The sequence below is a fragment of the Cuculus canorus genome, chromosome 3 (assembly GCF_017976375.1).
Source record: "Cuculus canorus isolate bCucCan1 chromosome 3, bCucCan1.pri, whole genome shotgun sequence".
Lineage (NCBI taxonomy): Eukaryota > Metazoa > Chordata > Aves > Cuculiformes > Cuculidae > Cuculus > Cuculus canorus.
The window spans coordinates 63,543,500-63,556,283 of record NC_071403.1 but is presented as its reverse complement, the minus strand read 5'-3'; positions in this window follow the sequence as shown (position 1 = coordinate 63,556,283).

The following is a 12,784-nucleotide window of genomic DNA, read 5'->3' as shown; positions in this document are numbered from 1 at the left end:
AGGAGGCGGAGCTGCAGGTGATCCGCAGCCCCGCTCCCTCCGCACGCCGAGCCCAGCGCCCCTTGCTGGCTGCGCCGCGGAGAGGCGGGGGAGGCGCCTCCTCGGCTCCGGGACGGGGTCTGCGGCAGCGCCCCCGGGACAGGGCTGTCCCTCTGGAGTCAGGCGTGATGTGCTGCGCTGAGAGGTGCCTCGGGAGAGGGAGAATTCACACGGCTTTGAGAGAGTTTTTTTTTTGCCAGCCGACAGCACTCTAGGATTATGGAATCATAGAACGGTTTGAACTGGAAGGCACCTTGAAGATCATCCAGTTCCAAGCTCCCTGCGATGGGCAGGGACACCTCCCGCTAGACCAGGCTGCCCAAAGCCCCATCCAATCTGGCCTTGAACACCTCCAGGGATGGGGCAGCCACAGCTTCCCTGGGCAACCTGTGCCAGTGCCTCACCACTCTCATCGTGAAGAAATTCCTCCTTACGTCTAGTCTAAATCTGCCCCTCTCCAGTTCATACCCATTCCCCTTAGTACTGTCACTACAAGCCTTTATAAAAAATCCCTCCCAGCTTTCTTGTACACCGCCTTCAGGTAGCAGAAGGTCACTATATGGCCTCTTTGGAGACTTCCCTTCTCCAGGCTGAGCAACCCCAACTCTCAGCCTGTCAGAAGGAAGAGAAAAGGGAAGGGAAGGGAAGGGAAGGGAAGGGAAGGGAAGGGAAGGGAAGGGAAGGGAAGGGAAGGGAAGGGAAGGGAAGGGAAGGGAAGGGAAGGGAAGGGAAGGGAAGGGAAGGGAAGGGAAGGGAAGGGAAGGGAAGGGAAGGGAAGGGAAGGGAAGGGAAGGGAAGGGAAGGGAAGGGAAGGGAAGGGAAGGGAAGGGAAGGGAAGGGAAGGGTTAAATGTACAGTATGGCTTCACCAGATGTTGGCATCTAACCACCCTGTGAGTGAGCTTAATCCAGGCTGAATGAAAGTCTTTAAATTTTAATTCACTTGAAGGGTAAATACCATGAGTTTACCATAGGGTAAAGCAGAGGGCTGCTCATCTTTCCTGAGTATCCATGTAGTCTGTGCCTTGCCAAGGACACATTGGTTCCAGCAGTGAGGAAACTAGGCCTCCAGCACAAAGATGTTTGGCAGCCCACAAGAGCTGCAAGAAATGCAATGTCAACAGCTCTCTGGAACAGATAGATGTCTGCTGGTGTGATGCAATGGTCGTGAGGTGAAGGCAGTAGAACAGCTTAAAAATCAGCATAGTGAACATTGGATCATTGACAGAGTGAAATGCATGAGGAATATATGACTGCGGAAGGCTTTTGAAAGACAGAAATCAGTAAACATCATGAAATCACAATATTTTTGGTAAACAGAGTATGTGGCTAGCATCACAGAAGATGTGGTGTTTCTTGAGAAGCCATACCCATTACCTGCAGCTTTACCGTGTTTGTGGACATTGTGAAAAAGTAATAATAAACACTTCTGAGATTTTAGCATTATTTTCAGCACTATAAAACCTGTTCGTCTGAGAGACTGGAAGTTGTGAGAGTAGCCAACATCCATACGATCTCTAGAACAAATAATAAATGAGTATTTAATACAGAGGTTCTATACATGAACTCCAGAGTTATGACAGGTTAAGCATTTCCTTTAAAATTTCCTGTTTTCAGTTTCTACTGATTTCATGAGACTTTGTTTACCTCTCAGACTTACTCTGGACAGAAAATACTTCTTTTCTAAGTACAATAAAAGTATGGAAGACATTTTTTTCATATGGTTACAATATTCAAACCTCTTAAATATCGCTTCCTCCAGACTATTTAGATTGAGAGATATTTCTTGAAACAGACCCCTATTATGATGAAAAGTACTGAGTTTGGATAACTTTAAAAGATTATGTTTCATGAAAGTGCACTGAAGAAATATAATTGCACTTTATCCCACTTACAAAGCAAGTGAGTTCCAACACAAGAATTTGCAAATGTACTTCATATGGATGCAAAGCTCAGCTCACATAGGTTTACAGGACCAAGGTCTTGCCTAGATCATAGTACACCCAGGATATTTTCCATCATGCTTAGAAGGTGAGTAGTATATTAGATGTCTGCTTTATTTGTTGCATGTGAGGCAAGGACATTGTAAAGAAAGGAAAGAAAAAAACCCTATAAATAGCCCACTATAACATCAGTGGCTGAAACATTTTGTACAGTTTTCAGTACAATATTATGACATAATGACATTATGGAAGTTGTTCCAAGAACTGTGAAGCTGATGATACCTGATTTCTTATGGACTTGTAGCTCATATTTAGACTCCTTGGTATTTAACAAGATGCAAACTCCAGCTGAAGGTTCTCTGTGCTAAGGTAGTAATATTTCTCTAACATGCAGAATTGTTGATGTGTAATATGAGCGAAAAGTATGCTGCAGTTTTTCAGACAGCAGATAGTACTCTTTGGTGTCTTCTCTACTCATTAATCCATTTTCAATGAAATGGCTACAAGCGTGTATGATGCTTTTAGTCCTCTGTTAAATTGTTGGAATTTCACAGTTAGTTACTATGCAGTAACAGAGGGAAATACATCACACCTGGCTACATTTCATTTGTTTATGAAACAAAGTTAAAAGTAGTAAAGAGAAAAGATTCTTCTTGAAACTTTCTTAATAGGGTGATAAAAAATAAATGCAGTTGGAAGCACAGCTTCTTGTTAAATTGTTCATCAAGGACAAATATTCATATGTGCATACGCTATACACATAGAATATTATATGCACACATGTGCAAAATGCATATTAAATATAGTTATAAAATATACATAGAATATAGAGTCAGCACACACACCAAACTGCCTGAAAAAGCTAAGTAAATTCCTGATGGATACAGCTTTGACTTCCTGTACATCACATGCCTACACCAATCAGCTACAATGCATGTGCCTCTCCCCTTCCCACTCCAAACACACAGGCTTACTGTACCCACATGAAAACATCAAGAATGTTTTCAAAATATTCAGTATATTGGACTTGTGTTTTAAAAGGAATGCACTTTGGCTGATGTGAGGTTTTAATCAGTAGTTATGCTTAACTGCATTGAATAATTGAAAATGACTGATTGTTCTTTAAGTGGAAATAACATAATAGTATCTATCATAACAGAAAGTAACATAAAGTTCACAAATTGCTTCTTAGATTAACTACTGGGAAAACTAAATTAATAAACATCCTCAGTGGCTGGTTTTTGCAGGTGGAATTGCATATTTTTGTGGGGTGTGAAAGAATAGGACACTTTGCTACAGGACTGCCTGTCCCAAAGTTCAAGATGTCAGTCCACCACAAAGCAGTTAACTTTTTGTTCCTCACTCTTATTTGCTCCTTTTCAATTTACATTACGTCTGACTATGCCCACTGTTTACCACAAGTCTGAAGATCTTTTATCACCAAGCGACAACTGTGCTTTCCACAGAAAAATGCAGAAAAAAAAAAAAGTTTCTCCTTCTGCCAAAATAATCCCATACTGATTTGGGAAGTTAAAGCTTTTTTTAACACAGCCTCTGAAGATTAACAAGAAGTTTTAGTAAGAAAATTGTCATTTCCTTGCAGCTCTAATTTATGCTTTGTTAGCTAACTACTTATCTTATGAGATGCTTGTAATATGTCTGCTCCTTTTTTATCCAGCCTAGGAGCAGTCTTTCAATCTTTCAGTCCAGAAGTGATTTTGTGACCTGCTGCTTATTATGTACTGTTCCTTTTGTTGCCTTATTCTTGCTATGTTCTTCTTAAAATCCCATTTGAAATCTATCTACCTCCACGGACATTTGTAATTGTCACTATGACAGATATTTTACTTAGTGCATTTTGCCTTTGGACAGCAAGGACTTGCTACTGCTACACTAGTTTATCAAGGCAGCTGCACTGTGGGGATTCATAATATGGCCTTACCAATTTTCACCAAAAACAGGTTTCTTGGTGCGATGCAGAAGCAGTACAGCAGCACCAGTGCAACAGTGCTTCTGAGGCACCCCAGCAAGATTCTGAACTGAACATAAATAGACATTATTATAAGAATTTTAGCACTTTAATTCCGTACATTTTAATCACCTAAATTGGGAAACTTATTGTGATGTTAGAAGACGCATAGATATCACAGAATCACAGAATAACCTGAGTTGGAAGGGACTCACAACGATCATCGAGTCCAACTCCTGTTCCTGCATAGGACAACCCCAGCATTCACACTACACGTCTGAGGGTGTTGTCCAAATACTTCTTGAATATTGTCAGGCTTGGTGCCATGACTACTTCCCTAGGGAGCCTGTTCTAGTGCACCACCCTCTGAGAGAAGAACTTTTTCCAAATAACCAGCCTAAGCCTCCCCTGGCACATCTTCCCTACAATACCTCAGGTGCTATCATTGGTCACCACAGAGAAAAGCTCAGTGCCCGCTGCTCCTCCTTTCTTTTCTCTTGGCTGCCAGGGCACACTGTTGGTTCGTGTTCAACTTGCCATCAACAAGAACCCCCAAATCCCTTTCCACAGGGCTGCCCTCCAGTCTCTCACTCCCCAGTCTGTGTGTATATCCAGGGTTGCATGTCCCAGGTGCAAAACCCAGCATTTGCTCTTGTTAAACTTCCTGTGGTTGGCAATTGCCCAGCTCTCCAATATGTCTAGATCCCTCTGCAGGGCCTCTTTGCCCTCAAGAGGTCAACAGCTCCCCCCAGTTTTGCATCATCAGTGAACTTGGTTAGTAAACCTTTGAGTCCTGCATCCAGGTCATTTATGAAGATACTAAAGAGTACTCTTCCGAAGATGGATCCTAAGATGGACCTGTTAGTGACTGGTCTCCAGCCCAATGTGACTCCATTCACTATGACCCTTTGAGCCCGACCTATCAGACAATTATTCACCCACTGCATTATGTGTTTACCCAGCTGTATGCTGACCATTTTATTCAGGAGTATACTGTGAGAGACAGTATCAAAGACCTTGCTGAAATCCAGAAAGATTATGTTAATTGGTTTTCTGGTTTCTATGCACACATTCAAAGTAATAATTTATATAAAACAAACAATGTTTGCCATCTATAATAATAACAAAAATTGTAAACATTCAGTACACAGTAACATGAAGAGAACTCCCTCTTTGTTATCATCTAGCAGAATATACTACCACACTATTTTTCTCTTCTTAGAAGCACAGAATAAGATAATGCCAATAGGAATTTAATGGGGCAGATACTATCCTTTCTTTCTCAGACTGTTCTGTCTTACAGCATGTCAGATTTTTCAGCCAGATATCAATCTTGAAAACATGTTATTCCAAGTGGTGTGAAACTAGAGAGATTGCATCTCCTATCACATATCATAAATCAACACCACTGCGGTCAATGGATTGGAAGCAGTGTAAAATCTATGCCAGTTCAGGTCCCAACTGTGACTTGAAAACAGGAATAGAATTATTAGACCCAATTCCACATTGAATTTAAAATGAGATTTTATTGCAGATCAGCAGAGTTTGAGAAGGCATAATAATACTTAAGACCATGTAGTTATATGCTTATCATTATCACCCCAGAGTTCAATAATATGCTGCATTTTCCTTAGTGCTTATCATGAACACATAAAATACAGTATAAATGTTAATTGCATGCCTGGCATTAAGTATATGTCTTGCACTCTGTGTATAGCATGTGTACAATAATTCACATAGGAATACAGTGTTTAAATAAGATACGGACAACGAAGCTTGTCCTCTTTTATGAGAACCTTGGGTTTAAGTGAAAGCAAAACCCATTACATGTTATTTAATTACAGAAAAATTCTTCCAAAAAAAGCACTTTGCATTTGGACATGTACCATCATTTTCTAAGACCTTTTCTGTTACTTTGCCTTCTGTTGTCAGCTGCAGCTTCTGAGCCCATGCGTAAGTGTAGTCTGGAACATGGTTTTGTCAAAGTCTGGAAATCTACACTTCTCCTCTTGACCAATAAACAGTCGCTTTCTGAAGTGTCCTTGCTAGCAAAGCTCAAAGATTTTAATTTCTGGGTCTTTTTTGTTACCGTGTGTGGGATTATTAACTAATGAGGAGATATAGATCCTGTCTTTTAGTTTTGGGGGAATAATAGTTTGCCTGAGTTTTCATTTTCCCATCTTCTGGGGAGTTCTTATTGCTCTTTTAATGTTTTTCTAATGTACTTTCTGATAAATTCACTGGAAGCTGTTGAGAGACACAGACCCTAAGAAACGGTTTTTTGAAAGCTCCTTTAGGCTGTTGGGAGGCATTAATATATTGTGTTGCTACATATGGTTGGTATGCACTAAAAGAGCAATGAAATATGACCCTCAAAACAGAACTTCCTTTTTTTCTAGGTCTTTTAGCAGGTTATGTCATAGATAATTACATACTGGCACTATATGGATGTGTGTATATATATAGGAATATATTGCACTCTCTTACTTTTATTCACAAATGGAGATGCATTCCTGTTTACTTCAGCATGTGTCCTTACAATTAAAATTCTATCTTATTTAGTCAATGATAAGGGAAGCAATAGGAAGGTAATTCTAAATTTATTAACAATTTATGTTAAACATACGTCCATCTCAAAAATCAGTGCGGTTGCAAATAGACATAATCAGGTTTTTGAGGTGTTTCAAAATCTTGTCAGGTAAACATCTAGACATTTAGTGTTCCTGATTTATTCTGAAGGAGTTAATATCTGAGGACCTACATAAATATCTGGAACAAAGAAAGGGAAATCTCTCCTTCTTATTCTGAATATCCAGCAATTTGCTCTATAGTTTTCCAATAAAGACCTACATAACGTATAAAACCAGAAAAACTTCATCTCCTGTCCCTACGAGACAAACTGGCTATGAAGTCTAATTGTGTGATGTTTAACAAATCTAGTCCTCTTTCTAAAGAAACAGACAGTTTTCTGGAAGAAATTTTAGTAGCCACAGTGCTGCTCCATAACTTGTGGAAGGCAAATAATTGTTAAATGATCTGCCTATCTCAAAACAAACTTGTCTGGAAAGGCAGTTTTTTCACTCTTTCGTTTTCAAAATTTTGGTGATACAGCAGACTTGCATTTTCTTCTAAGGAGAAGAGAACAGGTTTTTTTTTCATGGCTGCTGAGACAACCAATTGTACATAAGGGGGAGGAGGACAAGGACTGACAGCACAAATGCCAGGAACAGTGTGAAATTTCAGCTATAAGAAAATGAACTCTCTGCATTACAGGTATTGATCAGATACTAGCTACCAAAGGTGAAAGTTGTTGGCAGGTTCTGGGTAAGTGACCAATAATTCTTGTGTCTGCAGAGAAAATGAAAAGAATATTATTTCCCTGAGGAAATACTTGCATTATTTCAAATGGCTATGAATTCGTGATAAAAGAAATCGGTAGTCAACGCAAAACTCAGTTAGATTGACCGTTCTCCAACTGAAGAGACATTATGCCAGCTGTTAATATTTTTCTCATAAATATTATGAGAGACGATTAGGTATAAGCCTGAAGAAGCTGCCAGATTAAAAGGAAAGAAAGAGGACAAAGAAAAGGAAGGGAAGGAGGAAGCTTTTATGGTCTCAATTGTAAGTAATAAACCTGTTAGCCATAATATACTTAGATCCTAATTTTGACCTTTCATCTCCTGCTAGTACACTTCTTCAAGCATATCGCAAAATGAAGTCCAAGACTTCAATATTCACGCAAGACACCACCAGGAACTGAAACATAAAACTTGGATCCATAGCTAGTCATAATGCAAAGATCTCATTTGAATTGTGACTATGACAACACGAGAACAGGATTACAACTCTTACCAGGCAAACTGTTCACTGTGAACAAATGATTAATTTAGCTTTTCTGAGTCAAAAAAAGTGTGTGCAAACTGGTTTACTAACATGTTTGTTATTCATGATTGTTAAGGAAAATTCAGGCCATAGTTTTAAGAGTTATACACTTGGCTTTTACCTTGGGATATTGCTTTTGTGATGTCTAAAGTGTCATGTAAGTGACAGAGTATTGTTTCTGTTCCCTCACTGTGACAAAGTCAGAAGGATGAGCACAAATAACCCTGTGCACATGTCAGTGCAGGTAACTGAAGGGAAAAAATAGATGTTCCTTACACTCATAGGAGGAATCTGTAACAAGGCTACTTTTCCCCACCATTATTTCTCAGACCAGCAAAACACAGGCCCCCAGATTTCACAGTTAATTATTAATTTAAATATAGGAGAATTACATAGGGCAAAGGACTTGTTTTTCTTTGTAATTATGATGAATTGATTCCAGACTTCCTCTAAGTCATTCTAATGCCCTCTGCAAGAGCAACTCTGCCTGGAAAGGTACGCATGAGCTATAATTTCCCTTTGACATTAAAAGCCACAGATCTAAACACCACTGCAGTAATGCAGAGGTAAAAATGCGTGGCTCTTAACTCAAGATTAGTCTCTGTAATCATTAAGAAGAGAAAGCTCCATGGAGGTCACAGAACCAAAACCACTGAGATTACATTCCAGTCACAACAAGCACTTAACTTGTTTTAGATATGGTATCTGGACAATGACATATAGTAAGTAACATTCAATTGTCCATTTCACTAATGTGATTTTAAGAAATATTAATTATAACAATTGTAAAACAGAAAAAAAATAATTCATTTATCAAAAAACAATAGTTATTATAAAGGGGTAGCAGAAATCCTTAATAGAGTCTTCTATCACACACTAGGAATAAATCAAGACATTAACAGTACTTAAGACATTCTTGTTTAAGCACAAGATTTATATTTACTATGGTTCAGTTGCTCCTATAATTAAAAAGAAAAGTGTTTTCTGAAGCTCTGTGAGGAAGTTATGTTACATAAATATTTTGTTTAGGCACTAAGTTTCTCATCTTGTAGCGCTAATAAACCACCTCACCTCTAGAAACTGGAAACTGCATCTTTTTGTGACTGTTTACTGTACAAAATAAGAAGAAATGCTGAAATGCATCTGAATCAAAATCTATAAGCATAATACTCTGAATTTTGAAACAGAAATGTTCAGGGGCTTCTACTGTTATTTTAAAGACACATACAGCTTACCATGCTAAACTGAACACAAAATTGGTGAAGTCCAGTTTATGGTCACCTTCTGCAGCAAGCAAGGAACTGATGAAAACAGGAACTATGTAGTTCTCCATTCCTTTCTAGTCATACATATGTGATTTTTGTTGAATATCTCTTTCAAAATCTTTGTTATAGTTGATTTGTAATAACAATGGGTATTCCTATTACATATAAAATACTATTTTAATCTTCCTTAAAACCCAGTGACTCTTGCTAGGTCCAACCATTCACTAATAATTAATTGTTTCAAAATATTTTCTACCTGTTAATTGGATTATTTTGTAACATCACTAAGATCTTAGAAGTTTCTATTCAATATTTGATGTAACCATTCACATAATTTTCAAGAGTACTATTTCCCTCCAGACCTTGTTCTTCTTGCTCAGTCTTCCCTCCCAGTTCACGAATTCTGTTCTGGTTCATGTAACTAAGACTGATTCCATAGGCAAAGTTCCTTGACATTTCCCAGAATACAGTTCTAACATTCTGATCCATTCTTATCACGCGCAGGGGCATTTCAGTGAGTGATGAGCGCAGAGGTGGTGAACTCTTTTCTACTTGCATCTTGCAAGATTCTAAACCAAGGTGTTCCTGCTTTCCAGGCTCATCTAACAGAAGAGAATAATTTCATAGACACCGAAACAGTAAGTGAATATCAGCCCATATATCAAGTATTTCCTGTCTTTTTTTTGCTCTTCTTTATGAGATATTTAAAATCAATCATAACATTGCAGTATCTTATTTTTCACCAATTTTTAGTGCACAGCTCTTTTTCTTATGAATAAATGTCGCGCAGCCTGTTAACTAAGTTTAAATGACACTGAATTGTGCGTGTTCTAATACAGAAAAATAATCACATAAAAACTGTATCACATTAAGTAACAATTGAAAACTGTTCTCAGTGAGTCACTCTGAGCAGAATGGGTTTACTTCTTTAAAAGCAAGACAATCACACCTACTTCACCTGAGACCATCTTCTCTTTGAGATTACCAAGGTCATTTCAATAGCTTTGGAGATTTTATTACTCTAATTCAGTATGGCTAACCTAGTAATCACAGCACGAAAAGGACAGCTCCGGGCAGAATGTTTCAGATTGAGTAGAGCAATTGTTCTCAAACCACAGGAAGAATGAAGCACCATCCAGCTTCAACATTTCTAACAGGCCAACCTATTCCTAAGCAAGGAAGGGAAATTACACTGCAGTGTTACCCACTCAGAAATTAGAGGTTTGTAAATATCTGAGTATTTGCAAACCGTATGTATGTAAATTTTCACATTTCGTTTCATGGCAGGCATGGTTTCAGTTGAAACACTCAGCTTTACCTTAAAGCAGAACCGCAGGACAATTCTGCGTATTGTAAATGGGGATTTTAAATGTGCACTTAACATTTGCTTTTTTAACAATACGTCATGATTTCTGGCATTAACAGCAGCACTGCAGCTCAGATTTCTCTGACAGCTCTGCCTAATCTGCTTATTGAACTTTATTTTAAAGGCTTGTTTCCATGCTTGCCTCTTAGCATGTGTAGTCATTGACACCAGCAAAGTGGGTGTAAAGATCTTCCACAGCAGAGTAATAATATTTTACACCCACATCACCCAGGTATATATCACTACAAAGCAACAGAGAATAAGGATTTTACATTTTGGAACAATATTAGTAGATTTCGAGCTGACTGCTACAGGAAACTTAAAATGAGCTCATAAGCAAATAACAATGGGGCATTGAGGTTTGTGCTGATTTGGAAGAAGGCAACAATTTGTTCATGATTCACTGCTTTTCCTGCTAGCAAGAATACATAATTTGCTTATCCATTTCAGTCTCTGCCTAGTAAATGTTAGTAATCCTTGACCTGTCTCGCCACACAGAATAGATATAATGAGACTTTATGTATATACATAGATGAGAGTAAAGATATATATACTTGCATTAAGTGATGATGGAAGTTTCAGTTCAAATATGGCAGCACCAACTGCAAAACCCACTCTGAATTAGACTTTAAGATTGGCAGAACTCAAGCAGCTTTTCTCCTTGCAGAAGCATTTGCAGAAATGTGCTTTTATTGCTATTCAAGAAGACAAGCTCCCGCTTAGGCCGCATAGCAAATCTTTTCTACAGACAGCTGTGTTTATTTTTAGTTAAAGCCAAGAAAGACCCTAAGGGAGTGAACTGTTTAACAAATCTGTCCACATCAGGTAATACTAGCTGTAGAATAACTATCCTCTGCAGTGATATTGCTGTTGCTTACCCTCCTTTCACCCCTCCCTGTGTGAGCAATGGTTGGTTTTCGGGCTTGAGCTGTATTTGAATGTCATTCAGAAAGAGGGGAAACAACTGTGACCTTTGCACTTTGGATCTACTCTCAGAATTCATACACACAATTGTTCACAGACAAGATAAAAACATTAAAATGACACATTAGTTCCAGCCAAGGAAAAGAAGCACAAAGGAGGGCATTTAATGAGTTGACATAAAGCTCTGTCATTCAAGTAGTCACATTAGCAGTTTTGCAATTCCTCTTCCATCAAGTGTGATCTCCCTTTGTCCTTTTAATGTTATTTTTGCAAGACATCTCAGTTCTGCTTCAATTGCAGGTTCCCACAGTCCTTGAAGCTCATTACACTTCACTACTGGTGAAAGAAACAAACCAAGAACTAAATATATACTGAATTTCAAGGAGGCAGCTATTTGTAGTGGTACTCCCATGCATCTATTTTTCCTTGCACTGCTTGCATAACCACCCCCTCTGAGCTCTGCCCATTTTAAGTGCAAGTGCAGCTGAAAAATACTATTTGGTCCACTTGAAGTGGCACAAAAATTGAGCTTTATCCAAAGAGTTGAGCTTCTTTGTTTTATCACATGGCACGATGCACAGCTTTAATCTTTGCCAAACTAAAAGCAGACTCCCTCGAATTTATATAGCATGCTTTTCCCCATGCACCAAATAGTGCAGAACAAAGTCCTTGATCATGCCTTATGCCTGCTCCATTTAAAAAACGTACATGAGAGGACAAAAAGCCATAGTCGGTTGAAATTAGTATAACTTTTTTAAAGCAAATCAAGCCCACACAGTGAAAGGGAGAAAAGAGCAAAAAATAGAAAGAGTTTCTATTCTGGTGCATCTCTTTCTTTTAGCTCGCTTGCACCTGGAAAAAGACAGACCCAACACATATGGTCTTATCAGCCACTCCAAAACCTGGCAAACTCCTAGCAGTGCCTGACGATTACAAGGCTGCTTTTAGCTGCCCTTTTAGTCATGGGTTCGTAGCAGTGAAACAAGACATGCCACAGCCTTAATCAGTTAAGTCACACCTCCCAGGAAAACACACATGCACAAAGGTCAGAAAAAGGCCTCTAAGAGGAGGGTAGGAAAGAAAATGGACACGTGAGATAGGAGGTGATGGTGAAACTCAACTGTTGTACGTTATATATATTCCATTTGGTGTCATGTCTTTAGCTTAACTCAGGGGGATTGATAACACTCTTCAGTCTCTCCTTGCTGGAGCTTGGACAGCACATCTGTCAGGATCAGATAGTAATTGTCCCTTAACCTCATCTGTGCCTTCCCTTCATTTCAGCATTTGTAGGACCAAAGAATCAATGACAGAAGGAAAGACAATGGATTTACTCACCAAGTTTAATTATTTTAAAAACAGCAAACCATCAGTCAAGTATTTTGACTTCGTTT